The sequence below is a fragment of the Hippopotamus amphibius genome, chromosome 4 (assembly GCF_030028045.1).
Source record: "Hippopotamus amphibius kiboko isolate mHipAmp2 chromosome 4, mHipAmp2.hap2, whole genome shotgun sequence".
Classification (NCBI taxonomy): Eukaryota; Metazoa; Chordata; class Mammalia; order Artiodactyla; family Hippopotamidae; genus Hippopotamus; species Hippopotamus amphibius.
The window spans coordinates 51083160-51105237 of record NC_080189.1 but is presented as its reverse complement, the minus strand read 5'-3'; positions in this window follow the sequence as shown (position 1 = coordinate 51105237).

The window sequence follows — 22078 nt, the reverse complement described above, 5'->3', positions numbered from 1 at the left end:
ATCAATATCTACAGTCACAAATGCAATCCAGAAATCACTAAATCTGCATTTCAGAGCTGATTAAGACACACTAATGAAATAGTAATGAAGACAGGTTTTCTTGCAGAGATGATGAAAATTTATGAAATTCGAGGAGTTAAAAGGATAAATCAGGGGCCACTGGCTCACTCTAAAACCAACCACAGTGAAAGGGGGTGCTCCTGGGGTAATGGGACATGCCACAGACTGGGAGAAGAACATTTGTGTTCTACACCCAGCTGCACCTCTTCTGATCCATCTGATTTTGGACGCTGATCAGTGAAATGGAGATGAAAACATCACCCTGCTCTCTATCCTTCAGCATTGCTATGAAGAACAAATGAGACAATGCACATAATGCACTCAGAAAGCTATAAGCTGCTCTGCTGAAGGCAGAGTTACTTAGACCTCTGCAAAGACTGTTAGCATTCACATTACATTAAGGAATGCTAAAACTTGATATATTTAATTAATCTTTTAATAGTTTGCAATCAAGCCTCCATCTCTGTACACCATGACACATTCTAAAGAATGTCTCAACTCTGAAGTGGACAGAGCATGGAGATAAACTCACAAAGGAACTAAAAAACAGACTGCCACATTCCATAGCTAGCCTATAAGTCCTATCACCCCTGATTACCTTCATTTACACAATAGATTCTTCCTCCAAAATTGCCTATAGAAGGGATCTTTTGAAAATTAAATCACAGTTTAAATATATAGGGTTAGTTCATCTTAAAAGGGCCTTCAGCAGTAAATCCTTTGGAAAGCGAATTATTATCCTTAATCTATCTGTTGTGTAAATACAGATTTTTATATCTTGGGTCTGCTTGAACTATATATATACTTGAACTGAAGGGGCCCCAGGAGTGATTTATTCCTCAACTGCAGCTAACAAACTGCTGTTCTTGATGCATGATTGCTTCGGCAGCAGCAGTTGGAATTAAGAAGGAGGGCAATGGATCAGGCCTCCAGCACCACGTGTAGCAATGACTCACTCAGGATTCTAACATGCTCCACCGTGGTCCTCAAGAAGAGGATTTCTCCCCTTTTAAATGAAAGGCAGTGTTAGTTATAACCACCTAGTATATTACATTAATTTCAAATAACATAGTTTTCTTAACTACAGACTCCCAGGGGCAGATATTTTATTTCTTATTTAGCATATAATTTACCTGTGTAAAAGTACTACATGCAGTTTATAAGTGATACATAAACATGAATTAATAGAACAATATTCAGACAAAACAACCAGTAAGCACCTAGAGGATTATGAACTTACTCTAAAGATTCAATAACATTCCTTTATTAATAACTAATTATGCATCAAATCTAAAACACAAATTCTCAGCCGGACTGAATCATCATGCAAATGTTATAAATATGAATGAATGAATGTACATCATTTTATTGAGTCCTCTCCCTCTTGCAGGTTTCTCTTTCCAAAACATTTTATCAATGCGTCCTGCTGAAGAATTATACACTGGTCTTTCAGCCAGGTAAATCGAGATCGAGACACATGTTGTTTTATGGGCACCAGGGATCTGCCTGAATCAAGTACAGTAAGGCAGGCCGACACAGAAAAGACTGCCATAAAGGAAGAAGGTTTTTATACTTCCAGATCCTTAGAAACAGGAGGCACAGCATGTTACGCAGGGCCACACGGGGAAGCCAAGGGCGAGAATGTTGCTGCTTCCCCAGACAGAAAGATGGAGAACAAGATCCCTAAAGAGTTGCTGCTCAGGGGGCCGGGAGGGGCCAAGAGCCAAGGTCCCTGCTCCTCCTGAGGGTGTTGCATCCAAGATGGAGACTGTACCACTGGCCAGGAAGGCAGAGGCCCCCAAGGGCCCAAGAAGTCCTGGAATTCCTACCAAGTCCTCATCCAAAGTGGCCGCTAAGAAGGCAGAAGCTGAGAGCTAGAGGCAGGGTGGAGAGAGACTGAGATTCTACTTTTTTATTCCCCTAGAAACCATCACTCTATTTATTTCACTGTAACCTACTTATCAATAAAGACTTTTTTCCCCCACAGGAAAAAAAAAGTCAGTAGGAAGCAGAGAGAGGGGAAAGCGTGGGCAAGAGCCTTTATTGTGGTTTCTACAGGAAGGAATGGACAAGGCAAGGTAAGCAGGTTTAGTATCTGCGAGTTTGAATAATTTCAGTGGTCTCCAGGGTGTAGGGGCTGTCTCTAGTTGTCTGGTATCTGGCTCTGGGGTGATGAGGGCAGGGGAACAGCGGCTCAGTGAGTAAGAACCCAATAGAGGTGGTGGCTAGGGATGTGGGCTCTGGATTGGTTGGTTTGCATATGAAAGGCAGGCTCATAGGTGAGGTGTTTGCTGTCACTAGGCACTAGCTGGCTCTGGGAAGGGCAGTCTCTCCAGGGTCAGCAAGTATCCAAGATGTCAAAGCACCAAAAATGCAGAATAAAAAGACATGACTAATAGACATACCAGTTGTAATTGTCTGGAATTAAACAGGAAGTAAGAGGTAGGGTCCTGAACCCAGGAAGACTCTTTCTGAGAATTTCGTAGAAATGAAAACTGAAGTATAGAAATGAAATCTTACTTGTCTAAGATTGTTCACTGAATAACCATAAAGCCATTTATTTGAGCTGATAGTACTTGGAAGTGGGCACTGCTCTCTTGGTGCCACTCCAACCTTATAAACACCCATCTACAGTGTGGCACAGGGATTTAGTTACACATTTCTCTCTACTCTCAGGTTCTGAGTTTCCATAGGACAAGAATTACATCTTACTTCTCTTTGTAGAACCAGTGCTTGGCAATATCTAGTGAGTAACAGGTCTTCAATAAATGTCTATTTTTTTTAAATTTTAATTTAATTTAGTTTAGTTTATTTTTTTAAGCTCTTTATTGGAATATAATTGCTTTACACTCTTGTGCCAGTTTTTGCTGTACAACAAAGTGAATCAGCTGTATTTATACCTATATGCCCATATCCCCTCTCTCTCTCAACTCCTTCCCACCTTCCCTAGCCCAGCCCTCTAAGTCATCACCAATCATCGTGTTGATCTCCCTGTGTTATGCAGCAGCTTCCCATTAGCTATCTATTCTACGTTTGGTAGTGTATATATGTCAATGCTACTCTCTCACTTCTTCCCAGCTTCCCCTTTGCTCCCTACCCCCCTTCCCCGTGTCCTCAAGTCTGTTCTCTACATCTGCATCTTTATTCCTGCCCTGTCACTGGGTTCATCAGTACCATTTTTTAGATTCCATATATATAAGTTAGCATACAGTATTTGTTTTCCTCTTTCTGGCTTACTTTGCTCTGTATGACAAACTAGGTCCATCCACCTCACTACAAATAACTCAATTTCATTGCTTTTTATGCCTGAGTAATATTCCATTGTCTATATGTGCCACATCTTCTTTATCCATTCATCTGTTGATGGGCATTTAGGTTGCTTCCATATCCTGGGTATTGTAAATAGTGCTGCAGTGAACACTGTGGTTTCTTTTTGGATTATGGTTTTCTCAGAGTATATGCCCAGTAGTGGGATTGCTGGGTCATATGGTAGTTCTATTTTTAGTTTTTTAAGGTAGCTCCATACTGTTTTCCCTAGTGGTTGGGCCAATTTATATTCCCATCAACAGTGCAGGAGGGTTCCCTTTTCTCCACACCCTCCCCAGCATTTATTGTCTCTAGATTTTTTGATGATGGCCATTCTGACCAGAGTGAGATGATACCTCATTGTGGCTTTGACTTGTATTTCTCTAATGATTAGTGATGTTGAGCATCCTTTCATGTGTTTGTTAGCCATCTGCATGTCTTCTTCGGAGAAATGTCTATTTAGGTCTTCAGCCCATTTGTGGATTGGGTTATTTGCTTTTTTTGTATTAAGCTGCATGAGCTGCTTGTATATTTTGGAGATTAATCCTTTGTCAGTTGCTTCATTGGCAAGTATTTGCTCCCATTCTGAGGGTTGTCTTCTTGTCTTATTTATGGTTTCTTTTGCTGTGCAAAAGCTTTTAAGTTTCATTAGGTCCCATTTGTTTATTTTGTATTTTATTTCCTTTATTCTAGGAGGTGGGTCAAAATGGATCTTGCTTTGATTTGTGTCATAGAGGGTTCTGCCTATGTTTTCCTCTAAGAGTTTTATAGTCTGGACTCACATTTAGTTCTTTAATCCATTTTGATTTTATTTTTGTGTATGATGTTAGGAAGTGTTCTAATTTCATTCTTTTACATGTGGCTGTCCAATTTTCCTAGCACCACTTATTGAAGAGGCTGTCTTTTTTCCATTGTATAGTCTTGCCTCCTTTGTCAAAGATAAGGTGAGCATATGTGCGTGGGTTTATCTCTGGGTTCTTTATTCTGTTCCATTGATTCCATTGATCTATATTTCTGTTTTTGTGCCAGTACCATACTGTCTTGATCACTGTAGCCTTGTAGTATAGTTTGAAGTCAGGGAGCCTGATTCCACCAGCTCTGTCTTTCCTTCTCAAGATTGCTTTGGCTTTTTGGGGTCTTTTGTGTTTCCATAAAATGGTAAAATTTCTTGTTCTAGTTCTGTGAAAAATGCCATTGGTAATTTGATAGGGACTGCATTGTATCTGTAAATTGCTTTGGGTGGTACAGTCATTTTCACAATGTTGATTCTTCCAATCCAAGAACATGGTTATGTCCCTCCATCTGTTTGTATCGTCTTTGATTTCTTTCATCCGTGTCTTAAAGTTTTCTGCATACAGGTCTTTTGCCTCCTTAGGCAGGTTTATTCCTAGGTATTTTATTCTTTTTGTTGCAATGGTAAATGAGAGTGTTTCCTTAATTTCTCTTTCTGCTTTTTCATTGTTAGTGTATAGGAATGCAAGAGATTTCTGCGCATTAATTTTGTATCCTGCTACTTTACTAAATTCATCGATTAGTGCTAGCAGTTTTCCGGTAGCATCTTTAGGGTTTTCTGTGTATAATATCATGGTCATCTGCAAAGAGTGACAATTTTACTTCTTTTCCAATTTGGATTCCTTTTATTTTGTTGTCTTCTCTGGTTGCTGTGGCTAACACTTCCAAAACTATGTTGAATAATAGTGGTGAGAGTGGGCACCTCTGTCTTGTTCCTGTTCTTAGAGGGAATGCTATCAGTTTTTCACCATTTAGAACGATGCTGGCTGTTGGTTTGTTATATATGGCTTTTATTATGTTGAGGTAATTTCCTTCTATGCCCATTTTCTGGAGAGTTTTCATCATAAATGGATGTTGAATTTTGTCAGAAGCTTTTTCTGCATCTAGTGAGATGATCATATTGTTTTTACCCTTCAGTTTGTTAATATGATGTATCACATTGATTGATTCGCGTATATTGAAGAATCCTTGCATTCAAGGGATAAACCCCACTTGATCATGGTATATGATCTTTTTAATGTGCTGTTGGATTCTGTTTGCTAGCATTTTGTAGAGGATTTTTGCACCTATATTCATCAGTGGTATTGGCCTATAATTTTCTTTTCTTGTGACATCTTTGCCTGGATTTGGTACCAGGATGATGGTGGCCTCATAGAGTGTTTGGGAGTGTTCCTCCTTTTGCTATATTTTGGAAGCGTTGAGAAGGATAGGTGTTAGCTCTTCTCTAAATGTTTGATAGAATTTGCCTGTGAAGCCATCTGGCCCTGGGCTTTTGTTTGTTGGGAGATTTTTAATCACAGTGTCAATTTCCGTACTTGTGATTGGTCTGTTCATATTTTCTATTTCTTCCTGGTTCAGTCTTGGAAGATTGTACTTTTCTAAGACTTCATTCATTTCTTCCAGGTTATCCAATTTACTGGCATATAGTTGCTTGTAGTAGTCTCTCATGATCTTTTGTATTTCTGCGGTGTCCGTTGTTACTTCTTTTTCATTTCTAATTCCGTTGAGTGGCGTCTTCTCCCTTTTTTTCCTGAGGAGTCTGGCTAAAGGTTTATCAATTTGGCTTATCTTCTCAAAGAACCAGCTTTTAGTTTTATTGATCTTTGCTACTGTTTCCTTCATTTCTTTTTCATTTATTTCTGATCTGATCTTTATACTTTTCCTTCTGCTCACTTTGGGGTTTTTTGTTGTTGTTGTTGTTGTTTCTCTGATTGTTTTAGGTGTAAGGTTAGGTTATTTATTCGAGATTTTTCCTGTTTCTTGAGGTAGGATTGTATTGCTATAAACTTCCCTCTTAGAACTGCTTTTGCCTCATCCCATAGGTTTTGGGTTGCTGTGTTTTCATTGTCATTTGTTTCCAGGTATTTTTTTATTTCCTCTTTGATTTCTTCAGTGATTTCTTGGTTGTTTAATAACATATTGTTTAGCCTCCGTGTGTTTGTATTTTTTAGTTTTTTTCCTGTAATTGACATCTAGTCTCATGGCATTGTGGTCAGAGAAGATGTTTGATACAATAAATGTCTATTTACTAAATAAATCTTTTGTTGAGGGGGAGATGCTCCGTGAGCTTGGAGCCCCTTCAGCACACGCATGTGCCTGCACTCATGTGTCTTTTTGCCCTTGGGAGCCAGTTGGCTGGTTCTCTGGCCAGAATCTCAACTTGAACTGTGCTGTGCACTGCTTGGACAGCCTGACTCAAGATACAGCTGTTTGGGGGACACATCCATTTCCTTCTGAGCACTTATTTGTAGAACAAGCAGCCAAAAGCCACCATTTCATACCAACTATTTCAAAATTAAATTATGACCCTTGTGGATGAAAGAACCATCTTTAATTTTTACCGTATGGTTTAATGGTGACCCCCCACCCTGAAATGTACTAACCCAAAAACATCAACATACAGAGATTTGTGATATCAGCTAGTAATATTTAGATACTAGGTGAATTCTGCACCTCCTGCCCTGAGCAGTCTTTAGCACTCCTTCAATCCATTCAGTAAAGTGACACTAAGGTGAGACATTCGAAGTTATTTAAATGGTGTGTTAAGATGCTGTGACAGCTTCTGATGATGGCTAAGCAATGGGATGAAAGGTGGTCAGGGAGGCCCTCTGGAAGGAGCCCTGAAGTAAGGTCATCGACACAGAAGCACCCATGGAGACCAGCTGCTATTGAGCTCTGCAAAATGGTCTTCGGGGGCTCTGGATTGGAATCCTGGCTCCACATCCTAGGTTTGCCATTTTCCAGCTTTGCAAAATTGGCCAAGTTACTCCACTGCTTTATGCCTCCATTTCCTTATAACTCGGAAACAATACACCAAAGTTACTTTGTTGTGAAAATTAAATTAGATAATTTATATAAAGTGGCTAGCACAGGGCCTGGTCCACATTAAGTGCTTCATAAATTTTAACTCTTAATTCTATTATGATTAAAAGAGAAGAATCAGTATCATGGAGCCAGACTGCCTGGGACTGGACCCTGGCTCCACCCTTTCATACCTGACTGCCCTTGAGCAAGTTATTCATGTCCCTGTACCTCAGTTGCCTCAGCAGGAAAGGGGATGTAATATCAGGTTGTTTCAAGTAAATGAGGCAAGTCTGTAAAGGGTTTAAAACAACACCTATTACATGAAAAAGGAAGCCTTCAGGGTGGTGCTCTTTCCAATGGTGCTTTTATAAATAAGATGTCCAGGACCTGGGTAGTAATATTGGTGGTAGTAACAGGGTTAGAGTTAATACTAGTAGTAACTAGTAAGCAGTAGCAGCGGCATTACTTTTTACTAATTAAAAGCAGCTTACATTTACTGCATGCTAGCTCTATGCTGGCATTCATGCTAGTCTGGAAGCTCCTCCTTACCTACCTTTTCCCCAACAAAGCTCACTGATCCGCCCCAGGAAGTTGACACTGAGCCCAGTCCAGGTCAGGTCATGTCCGTTAGTTCACCAGCATATAACTATCCCTTAGCACAATGCCTGGCACATAGTAAGTGCTCAATAAATACTTGTTCCAGGCATGAAGGAAAACAGGGCCACCATGTTGCACAACATAGAGGACTGTCCATAACGCACGCACTGTTCTTACAGCAAGGTTCTATGAAACTTAACTTTGTGCAAGCTCCCTTTGAAGGGAACCCTGCAGCCACCGGTGCTAGTGCCTGAGTATGAATTGTTTCAGGATGATAGCTGCAGAGTGGTTCAGTGAGCAAGAACAGTATCTTGATTATGTTATCACCACTTTCTGGCCTCTAGAGTTGACAATCCAAAAGGATTGTAAAACGTAATTATTCATGTTTATGTGTTGGTCACTTAAAACCAGTGATTATTAAATCAATATTTTATGAGTGATCTGCACACTTTTTTTCTAGCCCTCCAGCTCAAGTTTCAGTATGATTCTGCCAAGCATCAGTTACAACCGGGCAAGACTGTCTGTCACACGTGTGCTGTTCCAGTCCCCCTCTAGCTCCCTTTCCAAAAAGCATATCCTATAGTTTGGTCTTCACACGTTTATTTATATATCCCCTGACCCCCTTTCACCTCCAGAACTTTGAAAAACTATGTCCCCCAAGCACAAATTTAAGTAGATGCTTAACATTTTTCATAAGTTTACATAACTATTTAAACTTTGTAACGACAAAGGTTGTCATTTCTGGCCGTTGGAAATATTGAGATTTTAAGTGTGACACTACTTTTTTATATGTATCCGATGAAACTTAAATGTCATAGCAATTGGATACCAACAAATTACCCATTTGAAAAATATACGAACAACCTCTTATTGAATAATGAGAATATTTATAGTGTTCTTTTTTGAAACTAATTCATAACACTTTACCCACAGAATTTTTCTGTGATTCAATTTTTTACACTTTTATTGATTATCCTATCATACTTCTCAGCAATTAAGATGCATATATGAATTGTGATTTAAATTGGTTTTAATTTCTCATGACCATGACATTCCAAGGGTTAAATATTTTTTTCTAGATTGCATCTTCATTACAATTATTATGAGCACATAACTTAGCAAAAATAATATAAATATATTGCTTTGATTAATAATTATTAAACATAAGAAGCAAAAGTTTTCTGGAAGTCATTTCTTCAATGAGGTTAATCAGAAAGTTGTAAGGCCTTGATTAAAGGAAGCAGCCCAGGTGACACTTTTGTGCTCCTTGGCCACTTCTTCCTGCTAGAATGGAAGCCCCATGAGGAAAGACTCTTTATTGTTTTGTTCCCTGCTGCAGCTCATCATCTAGAACTGTGCCTGGCACATTGTAGGTATTCAATAAATATATATTGTCGATATCTCAGAGGCTTTTATACCACAGGCAATGCACTTTAGTAAGATTGTGGTAAGTAAGGGGAAAAGAAAGAAAATGCCCTTCTTTTATAGAGTGGCAGAAGGATGCTGGGAAAAGGAGATATAGCAGAGGATAAATTACCCAGAGCCCAGAGGAGCAGGTCAGTTTGAGAAAATCACCAGTTGGGAAGCTGAGGACACAGCACTGATTCCCTTGACATTTCAATGTCCAAGTAACCCCTACAAAGTCTTCATATATGAGGGTGAGTCAAAAATAATCTGCACTCTGGCTATAGAATGTATAGAAGTTTTAATATAACCAGAGTGCGGATACTTTTTGACTCACCCTTGTATATCCCTGGATGTGGAGGACCCAGTCTGAAGATCTCTGCACTTCATAACGTTAATCAAAGATGTCGTGCTGTTGTTTTAAAAGAGAGAAGTCGGTGTGTTGGCATCAAGAAGAATAAGGAGAAAAGCGTCTTTTGATCATAATCATTCCAAGCTGGAAACTTCCCAATCCAGGATCAACCTGAAAGGAAATGTTGGAAGAGAAATGTATGCTTTCACTAATTCCACAAAAGAAAATCTTGGAAAGCAAATATATGGAAGGATGTTATCTCACCTATCATCGTATCAAACATCTAAGGAGCCCACATCAGTGAAGACAAATTGAAATTATGTTAACTCTCAAAGTAAAGATACTAACACACACACACAGACACACAAGGTTGAGACCCACAAACTCACTACACATTCAAATCTTTGTGGAATGGCCAGGAGCAGTGATAGATGTTGGGATGTAGCAATAAATCGAGCACAAATGGTCCCACACTTGTGGAGCTTAGAATCAAAGCCAATGTGGCCAATGTTCTAGGCATTGTGCTATAATTTATTTTCAATAAATCATATTTCAGAAACAAAAAGAAAACTCATGATTTGCATTGGGGAGGAAGAAATGATGTAAGAAAGTAAAAGTTTCCTACTATTTCCTATCTTTCTGTTCAAATTCAGTTTTTCAAGGTAAATTATTCACAATTCATTATACAGTGAAGTGCCTCAGATGATTTCAGATTCACTGTTTGGAAGCTAGAAAGATGAACTGAATTTCAATTTTCAGTTTTCACAGAGTACAGATAAATCCTGATCAACTGTTAACATCAGATGGTTTAACAGCCTCAGCTGGTCTTGCTTAACCATCCTCTTCCTTTTCTCTAATCCCCAGATGACATCATGACACCCTAACAAACCAATTCTCGATGGCCTTTCAAAACTGCATTAGTTGTCTTTCCTCTCCCCTAACACACACACACGCACACACACACGCACTCACACTCACAGCTTAGGAAGACTGAAAAAACTGAAGGCGTATTTTCCATAGCACTTCAGCTCATGGTAATAACTTCAATATAAATGTTGACTCACAGGGAACAGTAGCCAACTGGAATTGTAGCTTAAGAAATGAAATAAAAAGCAAGACATTATCTGCAGACACCAGTTCTTTTTCTGAGCTGCTACAGGGGTTTATCCTCACCATTGCAATGGAACACATCTTTTTGACAGCATGCAGCATAATCAGGAAAACCATTCTAAAGGTCCTCTAATTAAGCGTGCCATTTCCACCAATGAAAGTGAATCCAGATCCAGCCCAAAAAGTTGTGACAGACACAAGTCCTCTCCCAAATGAATGAAGTGAAAATGACACCTCCAGCCTCTTCTCGTGAGTCTCCATAGTAAACGTCTGCATCATCCATGTCCTTTCCTGTAGACCTCCTACCCCCGAGCAAGGGATGTGTAACTAAACCTTCACACAGAGACACATGGTGATGATTTTAAATTTTGATTAGGAGTTCTTGAAGATAATTGTCTCTTCCTGTTTCATCCTCTAGCAAGATCTCCCCTTCTTTAATTTGGCCACAAAGTGGTTTCCTTTTAAAGGGACTATTCGACTTTTGGAAAACCCACAAGAAGAAACAGAATATTCACACACCACAGAAAACTGGTACTCAGCTGCTAATAAATTTCATTGTCTTCTCATCTCCAAGCCTTCCGCCATCAAGAAAAATAGAAAGAGGAAAAAAGCTAATCAGAAATCTAACATCTTACAGTCCTTTTGAATCAGTCAGCTCTTGTTCAGAAAAGGAGAAGGACAGGAGAGGCACAAGGACACCAGAGGCAGGGTTAACTACTCAGTTCTCCCCACCCCCTAAAAAAAAAAGTCATTTACAGATTAAACACCAAGCACAAGCCTTGGTACATGACCTGGCTCAGACTCTGCCCTGCCTCGTCTGGATAGACAGGCTAGCTTTACTGCACCTCTCAAACCACAGTTTTATCCATAAAATGATGGTGTGAGTGCCCAGCACTTAGCAAGGGCCCAATCACTGTGGGTAGAAATGTTCCTGACAACGGTTCTCATACGAATGCGTAACCTCATGGATGATTTACCACATACCAGGTACTAAGAATTTTAATCTGTTCAACAGTTCTGTGAGATAAGTACTACTATTATCCCTGTTTTAATGACTAGAAAGCTAAGGAACAAAGGTGTTAAAGAACTTTCCCAGAGCCACAGAGCTACTAAGAGGCTAAGCCTACCTTTGAACTCCAGCAGCCAGGTTTTGAGCGGCGCAGTTTTGAAGGACCTTCCTGCAATGATTGAAATGTTCTATAACCCAACCTGTCCAACACAGCAGCCACCAGCCACATGCAGCCTCTGAGCACTTGAAATGTGACTAGTGTGACTGAGGAATTGAATTTTTTATTTTCTTTCACTTTAATTAATCTAAATTTAAATAGCCACACATGATTAGTTGCTACTGTGTTGGACTGCCCAGCTCTAGACTATACTGTAAACTACCAAAGATTAAGGACATCCAGTGTGGGCATGAGACTTCATAAAAAGATAGTAATAAAATAGTGATAATTTATTTATACATGTGGCTGTAATGTGGGAGAGTATTATCTCATTACTAGCAATATAGTATTGCCATGGTCATAATCTATTTGCCTTCTTCCCATGTGGCAAATTAATGTTTTATCACAAAAACATTATATTGTGTTAAAAAAAAAGTTAAAAAATCAAAACCTATTAAGTGAAAGTTCCTCTCTCCACCACTTCTACCTCCCTCACCCTAATCCCCTTCAGAACAGAACATACCAACTGTATGCCTATTTTGAGTATATATGTACCTGAGTGCACCTAGAAGGATCAAAATAGGATCATCTCCCTTTATTGTTCTATAACATTTTCTTTGCTGAAAACTACATCTCATTCATCCTTCCATGTTGATTGCATGCATATCTACCTTACTCTCTCCTAATAGCTATTTCATCATATGGTGACAGTGTAATTTATCAGGTCCTCTGCTGATGGACATCTAGTTAATTCTAAATTTTTGCCTTTAAAAATAATATTGCAACAAGTGTACACTCATCATGGAGTTGCAGCTTTGTAAGACTGTTCCCTAAAAATGGTTCAGCAGACACTTCCATTTGCCTACCCAAAAGATACATCCTCCCCCATTTTTTCTTTGCTAACAGAATAGATTTGGATCAGGGTCCACCTCCATTCCTCCTGAGTCAGAATTAAGTTCTGCTTGGTCCAGACCAGTCACATGGTCCCATTCTCATTGGCAGTCGTTGGTTAATGGCTGAGCATCCAATAGATTCTGCCCAATGAAAAACAGCAGAAAGTGGCTGGGCCTTTGAGAAAACAAGGGGCTCAGGGACATTGGTCACATCCAGAGTTTCTGCAGCCTTCACACAGCTATGAGGAGATCTAGTCTGAGAATGAGGCAAAGGAGCTAAGAATGGCAGAGGGGAAAGATGAAAAACCCAAATCCATAGTCCACTATTGGGCTGCTGAATTAACCATCCCTGAAGCCTCCTTACTTCTGGGCTTCTTGTCAAGTGAGATAGTTATTTTTCCTTTCAGCCTGTTGAGTTTGGGTTTGTAATGCTAAGAGCCCAAACTATCTTAACCAATGCAAATGGGATTGCTGGTTGAAAGGGTATGAAAGGGCTTTTATTCTGATAAGTACCCTAAAGTCATTTCTGTTTAACCTTTTCAAAGCCTAAGTACGGAAAGGACCTCAGTGGCTTGGATGCATCTTCCATCCTCTGGAACTGGAGCTTTACTGCTACATTAGTCTAAACATATTTGAACAGCTCTTCCATCAGTATCTCCCGCCTTCTGATGCACACAAATGATACTGTAATAAATATAAAATCAGAAATCTTGCCAGACTAAAGATGGGAAACTTCCAGGGCTGTGCTTCCTAGCCTTTTTCACATCACATTACATATAGTAAATGACAATATTTTAGGGCACACTCGGGTAAATGGATAATGCTGTTCAAAGCCAAGGGTTTCCAGCCTAAGGGTTCCAACTGCCTGGTCTTCCTGAGGGCAGAGGAGAACAATATTTGGCCCACTTGAAATCCATTCGTGGAACACTGGTTGTGAGTGATACTCTAGAGAGATTCACCATACTTCATTGATTCTAAGCAACATATTTTTTCACATTTTATCTCTGAAATTAAGATGCATCTTAGGACTGATAAGACTTTATAAGTGCTGTCAGTCAGGCAGCAGGCATCATTTCACTGACATTTTCTAACTTTGTGCAAATTCAATCCGAAAATCTTCTCTTGACACCTCTGGTAAGGTCAGGAAAACCCCAGCATCATGGGAAGTTATTGCTTAATGGGTAGAGAGTTTCAGTTTGGGATGATGAAAAGTTCTAGAGGTTGATGGTGGTGATAGTGGCACAACAGTGTGAATGTAATTAATGCCACTGAAGCATACACTTAAAAATGGTTGAAATGGTAAATTTCGTGTTATTTAAATTAAAAAAAAAAATTTTAAAGGCCCAGCATCAACTCGCACCAAGGGTATCAGTGGCTTGGATGCAGAGACAACAGTGGGGCACCCTTCTAAGAAACACTGCATCTTCATTTGTGTTCTTATCGGCACAGAGGATGAGACTACGTGAAAAAAATAGCCATTGAGGACTCTGAACACGAGGTTCCCGGAATACTGTAAGCAGTTTATCTCTCTGATAGTTCTCATGTATGCACAGGAGGACATGAGACAACGAAACTTTGTTCTGGCAATTCCCTATTTGGACTCTCCACCCTTTCCTACCCGTGGGAGGCTGACCTCTATGGACTGACTTCTAGTTCCGAGTATTTATGCCCCGGCTCCCTCCCTGCTGGGCTGTGTTTTGGTAATAGTTGCGTCCCTCCACCAAACGCCCCAGCTCCGTGGGGCAGCTGTCTTCTACAGCCTCGGCTTTCTCCAGGATCTGTCCCTCACCCCTTGTGGCCTGGGAGTGGTACCTGCTTTCCACCACTACCAGCCCCAGGGAGCTTCACTCTTCCCTAATGCTTTCCCCCAACCCTGCCCACACCCTTTGTAAGTATCCTGTTCATCAAATCCCCCACAGTCCCCCACCTTTTGAGAGTGCTCTTTGTTTCTGGCTGGGGTTCTTTTTTTTTTAATCTATATCTTAATTAATCTAAAAGAGATCTTTAAAATATCTTTGAAAATCTCAGTGATACATAGCACTGTGTCAGTCTAATTGGCAGCACTTTTTCTTTCTTCATAAGACATAAATGATGGTGCGTCTTGAAATTGTTGACGTCTCAGATTTGATGAACCAGGGTAAAATTTCCAATATGCCATAAAGAGTTAAAGAGATGTTTCTAATATTACACTTCCAAAATTTACTTGAGATTATAGCCAAGCAAGTTTAATATTTCGAAATATCATACACAGTGCAGTTTAGTGCCAATTCTATTCCCTGGGTGACTTCGACCAACAAAATGTCTGTAAGGGCCTCAGGAGCAGGCTGCCTCGGAAGGTTGCCCCAGGTTAGCTGGTCTTCCTCCTCTCATCCTAAGCCCATCCACACCCCTCCTGTGCATCCCACTGGCTCTCGTTCTACCTCCAGCATTACTCTAATAGCTCAGTAACTGGCTCGTGCACCTCTAAACAACTCACACTCTTTCCTTTGCTGCCAGAATACATCTAAAAAAGCAGAGCTCATCAGGCTTAAGATCCTTTAGTTGCTTCATGGCTTTCAGGATGAAGTTAAAAATTTAAACGTACCACAAAAAGGCCCTTGATAGTCTATCCCTGCCAATCTCCATAGCCTCATTTCCTGTCACTCGCTCACACGTGACATTTATGCCTGCCACACATAACGACTTGCAGATTCCAAAACACATCACACTGTAGCGCATCTCCATAAGTCTGTACTTGCTGTTCCCTTGAATTAGAATGCCCTTCCCTCCCTTCATTCAGCTACCACCCACTTACCCCTCACCATTCAGCTCAGTCATCACCTCCTCTGGGAGGCCTTCCTGGATGTTCCAGCTTGAGTGAGCAGTAGTTCCCAGCATTCTGTGCATTTCACACTGCCCTGAAACTGCTCCCATCCAGGGGCTGACTCATGGAAGGAACTCGAAGTTGTTAAATGAATGCATTAATACAGTTTAGTTATTTTCTATTTCTATCGCTTTTTTTTGTACTGTATCAACCAGGACACTTTGAAGAAACTGCTATTTTCTTTTTTCAGCATTCAATTCTGCCCAGTGGCAAAAGTGACCAGCAGACTCAAAATAGTACAATAATCCTCAAAGCAGTGCTACCACAGGGCCCTGGGAACCAACCTCACATGCTAAAGACAGACTGAAGATTGGCATTGAGCTATAAACCCTGATTATATTCAGTGTTTTTAACTTTGAACCTAGACTCCCAGGCTTTGTCCTATGCTATAACCAATTCGGCAACTGAATGATACACCCAGTACAGCACAGCTGCTAAGATGATAGACTCTGGATCCAGACTTCCTGGGCCTGTGCCTTGCTTCAGCCACTGGCTAGCTTTGTGCCATGGGTATGTTATTTAATCTCTTTATGCCTCAGTTTCCTTATTTGTAAGATGGGAATGATATTAACAGAACTGACCTCAGAGTAAATGATTTAACATATGCAAATGTTTATAACAGTGCCTGGCACAAATGAAGTACTATTTAACTATTAGCTTTTTTTTTTTCTATTAAATGGCAACAAGGCAGAGGCATGTCTGAGGAGCAAAACAGACAAGTCATTTCAAGAGTGGCTTTTTTGCTGTGGTGAAGTCACTGCCAGCTCTCCTAGCACCCACTTAATGAAGTCACAGGTCAGAATCATGAAACGTGTCTAATATTGCCAGGGGTCTGCTGAAGACACATCATCCTCCTTCCATCTGGTTCTGCCAAGGTGACCAAAGCGATGCAGGTTTTTATTCCTGACACGTCACATATAGCAGTGTGAACAATGAGTTCTGCCTTTTTCTTTTCCTGCCCACAGCTTTTGTTTTTGTAAGGTTTCTCTGTGTCTGTAGCAATTATGCCATGAAAACACTTCTGTATGTACTACTTGCATGAATAAGAAAAATTTAAGTCAAGTAACAAGTTTAGCTAAAGAGTCATTTCTGAAATCACATGTGGCCTAGATGGTAGACTCCTCTGGCTCCTGGGGATCCCAAAAAACACGTGTCCACGCACCAACCCGCCCCTCCTCTATTTGAAGCATGTTGGGGGCGCACCTGGGAGTTCTTTGGAATAAATATTCTTAGAAATGCAAGGTTACCTAGAATCCTAGAATTCTGCTGCTGGAAGCTAGGGTTAGACATTACCTTCAGGTGAGGAATCAGTGGCCTAGTGATGTATTTCCCCAGCTCCTCATGGGAAGATTTTCTACCACCCTCACATTTCCCAATCTTTGCACTTGAAAACAAAATGCTCTTTTAAAAAAGTGAAAGGTAACAATGTTTAACAATATATGGTTTCCCTTGCACCTCCTGTTTGGTTTATTCACTTGAAATGTTGACAATAAAGGCAGGAGGTCTGGACCAGGCCAAGTAGGCTGCTGGTGATGGTGTTCTTCGGCCTGGAGACCCCAGTTCCAATAGCACCCCGCCTCCCCAGCACTCCCTATTCTCCCTTTCCTGGCATGCTTTTCCTCCTTCTACTTTATATTGTCTGCTTCCAGCACAAGAATAACCTCCAAGAGACCTGGGATTCTGGCTTATTTTGTCCACTGCCCAATCCTTAGCATCTAGAATAACACCTGATACTCGGGAGGTGACAAGACACAGGTTGCTGAATGACCAAGGTCAATGAGTAAATGCCAAGCTTACAATAAGAAGCCCCAGCAGGCCAGTTTTCCTGTTCTTACCCCATCAACGTCATCACCAGAGTATACCACAGCCCTCCTGTCTACTCAGTCCTTTAACTTACCAGTAGTCACAGGCAGGAGACAAAGCAAAAGATTTCTAAGCAAATCATTCAAGCATAAAGTGAAAGCAGACATAATCCCATCAGGAGACTCCAAACTTTACCCTTCTTTGGAGGGGAGACCCTGATCGCATCTCTTTGCTTGGATGACTGCTCTCCCAGTCAACCACTCCACACCCCCACCCTCAAAGAGCCACCTGTGTTCTCTTGCAAGATTGGTTTAAGCTTTGTTGGAGGTTAGTACTTCAGAATACCTTGTGGATATTCAGACACAAAAACAGGGGGAAGAATCCTTTTTACAAGTAAGTTTATCTTACATTTCAAATAAATACAAGCACATGAGTGTGAAACACTTTATTTTACTACACAGATATAATTCAGCCATCTTCTGGGTAAAGGACTGAGGAACTGAAGCAAAACAATCACTGATGATGGAAAGGCGGGAGAATGGATAATAGCCACGTAAAAGAGAATCCAGGCTTCCCTAGGATCAGGACACATCATTCCTGTGAAAAGCAAGTACCACGCCCTGCCATTAAGCTCTGATATCAAGCAACAGAAGACCTCCCCTCCCCCCTGCCCCCCACTGCCCCTCCCTCCATTATCACCCTCTCCCCATAGAATACACACAGGTAAAAAGATAATGGTTTCTATAAAATCAAGGACCTCTCAGAGACACAAACAGGCAACTCCCCCAGGCTTCTGAAGAATCCTACAAATTACAAGTGAGTCCCTCCTTCACTTGACTGTCAGCAACATGGCACAGGAACCATTTCCTTTTTACTTACCACCCTGTGCCCAGCACCCAGCAAGCACTTCGAGCATATTTGTTGGATAAATGCCTTGTTAATATAGTTTTTGTAATTCTTCGGATCAATCAGCTCCCCAGCCAAAAGCTCATAAAATCAAAATACGGCAGTGTCACTGGAACAGGACTAGAAACCGGTGCCACACTGGCCCACTGCACAGAGCAGGCTATTGATAGGAACTCCCCAACCAAAACCCACATTCCAGGAATGAGAGGAGCAGTGTCTCCTGTGAAAAGTACCTCTGCAGTCCCAAAGAGTAAATATTCCCCCCACTTGCCCCCCACCCAGCTGCCTTTCAAAATTCTTTCTTGAAAAAAGTGCTTCCTTTCCATTAACAAAACCCATTTTAAAAAATAAAAGTGAATTGAACCTAAATCGGAAACAGAATTGAGAATAGATCGCCAAACTCAATCCTTGCAGGATGTCATTTATCTAGCAGGTCACTCGAGTAAAAGGACCATTATCCATGGCTTTTATACAAATACATTTTCTTCTTCAAGGGTAGAGAGTTTAAATTCCGGTAAGGCACTGCACACCCACACACCCATTAATAAACCTGTGGCTCTCCTCTCCTCGCTCAATAAGTGAAGTCGGTCTTTTGAGTACCTTTTAAATAACCTTGAAAAGCCCAAACCTTTTTCTTTTTCTTGTTTTTTTTTGCTTTTTTTAAACCGCAAAAGTCTGCAGTCAGGAGTCCACCATGGCAAGAGGAATGAAAGGAGATTCGGATTTTGGTTTAACCCACCGGCTTCAAGGGAGTTGGCCATGTTCCCAGAGCAGCACTTGGACCCTCTCTGGCGTCGCCCCTCCCCCCAAGGGAAGACGCTGAGACGTGGCCACCAGGGCTAACCAGTCGGGTGTCCGCGGACGCCCTCGCGGCGGGTGGTGGCGGTGGCGGCGGCGGCGACCATAGTCTCTAGAGACAAAGTTCTGTAGTGCACTGACTTCTATCATATTCAGAGTCGGAGTGTCTCAGAACTTTGCCTCAAAAGACCAAACAGGCTGTCTTCCTCCAGAAGTTTCTTCCTGCAGGTGTGCTCCTCCCCACCCCCAGCTAAGACAAAGAAGAATAACTCTTTAAAAGCAGTTTAGCTCAGGATGCGACCGATAATGGAACGGGTCATTAATTATGGAAAGTTACTGCCGCAGTCAGCAGGAACAAATGCCCAACAGAAACGGTGTTTTAACAGCCCGGTTCGACAAATTCTGGTCGCAATGTCACAGCAAGCGGGCTGCAGCAATCACACACCCTCCCCCGCCTTCCAACCCATCCCAGATTAGAACCTATTCCCGGTCGAACCCCACCTCCTCCTCGGTCCTGCTATTTAAACTTTTGCAAGTAGCTAACTCACTCCATCTAACTTGCGGCAACTTTTTACCTTGCCATCTGGAAAGTTGGTGGGGGAGGGGGCTGCACGAAGACGAATTCTCGGAGCTGGAAGAGTTAAGGTGGGGGGCGGACGACGAATACAGGCCCTGGAAATGCCCCTCGGATGGGACCGCCCAAGAAAGCAAGGCACTGCGGGGCCTCCGCAGAGGCTCCCCTTCCCCCACCCGTTCCCACCACTCTATTCCCGGTCTTCCCGCAGCCCGCGCCCAGCCCCAGAACGCGCGTCTATGCAGTCCTCTCCCCTCCGCTCCACCCACCTACTCTTCGCGATTCTCCCTGCCCAGGCAGAGAGCTTCTCGCGGACCCCGTGTGCACACACCCTTCCCCCTGCACACAGTTCCCAACACCACCCCTCTGTTCTGAGCCCTCGCCCTGCAACCCCTGCCCTGCAGTCTCTACGGCCATCCGCCCTCCCAGCCCCGACAGCCCCCTCCCCCTACATACCGCACCTGAACAGCTGTTGCACCCGTGCAACAGGTCTGGAAAGTGTCTTCCCCACCTTGCCCCCCAACCGCTCACCACCGTCCCCTCCCCTACGACCCCCCAGAGCCAGGGCCGGAGGGGCAGTGGGGACCACAGGCGGCTGACGAAGTGCGGGGAGCCCAGACGCGCCGGGGACTGGGGGCGGGTGGTCGGCCTCCGGCCTCCCAGCGCTGGGGCGCCCTCCCGCGTGGCCCCTCCTGCGCCCGCCGCAGGCTCCCCAGCCTGCCCCTCCGGCACCGGCAGCCAGGCATTCCCGGGCGGGCTCCCCCCCTCGCGCTCCGCTCCGCTCCCTTCCATCTTGACTTTTGCCGACGTGGAAATTTTGGGTTTGGAGACGACCTGCGCTCTTATTGGCTGCCGGCGGGCGGGGTCGGAGGTCACGGCTGCTCTCGCTATTCCGCGCCAAGGGGAGCCGCACAGCGGCTCGTGTCAAGTCAGCAGGTTCCCTCCGCCTCCCCGGGGTCACGTGCGCCCCGGGCAGGCCCTGGAGCCACCTCCTTATGCAAATAGAGCGTTCGCGCGGGGCTGGGGGCGGGGCGGAGGCGGGAGTGGGCGGGGGCGCGCGCGGCGGGGGCGGGGACGCGGCTGGCCGGCCGGACCGGGGGAGGGCCCGGGAGGGGCGGGGTGCTCCAGGTGGCCACCTGGCTTGGCGTCCCGCCCCGCCCCCCTACCGTCCCACTCCACCCCCGCCCCCTACCGTCCCACTCCACCCCCGCCCCCCTGCTGCTTCTGCCTCTAGCGAGTCTGCCGGACCTTGTGGCCGGCCAGCGTCGCTGGGCCTAAGGAACCCGGGTTTTGTAAGGTGCCCCTCACTGCCCGCTTCCTCCGGAGTCCCTTCCACCAGACCCGAGCCGAGCCCGGTTGGGCCGCGGGTCTCCTAGGCCGGGGAAGAGGAGGCAGTGAGGCTGCCTGTAGGGCGGAGAACGAAATGGAAACCTCGAGGAGGGCAGTTTCTTCCTTTGGCAGGGACTTGAGAGAACTAATAGCGAGATTCCCGGTAAGAGAATTCTAGGACAAAGCAGAATCAAGACTACATCGGGGTTAAAAGTACTCCCTTTTAATTAACTGCCTTCCGCCCCTCCCCCCCGAATAAAAAGAGGCCAAAAATACTAAAAGTCGAAGTACCAGTCCTGATTTTTTTTTTTCTAAACCAATCTACAAGGATTAACCGAAAGGCCGGTCCATCTCCACCCCGCCCTCTGCTGAGTACTGGGCAGCGAAGAGTGGAACCCGGGACGCGTTCTCCTCCCTACATCTGGTTGAAGGTGTGACTTGGGGATCTCAGAATTCCGTGGGAAGTTATAAGGCATGTAAAAGGAATCAGTTCTTAACGTGGTTCCCCAAGCATGCCAAGGAAGATGCTTTTCTAGAAAGAAAGGGAATCGGTGAATGACCACATGACCAGGACCTCTTCCTTCCCTCCGCCTTCCCCAAGGAAAAGAAAGTAACAGCAATGCACAGGTAGAGCCCATATTATAAGTGCTGACTCTGATGGCTATTGCAAGATCTGGCAGCTTCTAGTTACCAAGGAAAAGGGAAGGGGGTGCATTTTTTTAAAATATAAATCTTTCGCAGAATTGGCCTAGTTATTTTTTCCTTCGTATAATAAAATATCTGTATCATCTTTATCATTTTTCCATCATAAGTCTGACCCAATGATACAGAAAAGCAAAAGATACATTTTCATGGGAAGATTCTTACCTGTAAAATTCTTCCCATCCTCTCTTCTTAATTTACTCTCTCCTTCTCCCCATTTTCCCCTATGGAAAGATAAATCATTGCTCCTTCCAACTGTTTTATCCTCAAGGATCTTTTCCACTCGCCTTTCTCTTTCCTCTGCACACTTGGTTTATCTGACCCTTCCCGGGTTTGCAGGGGCCTCTCCCCTGGCATTGTCTCGTCCAGCCCCCCACCCCCTCCTCGGCCAAGGCCTGC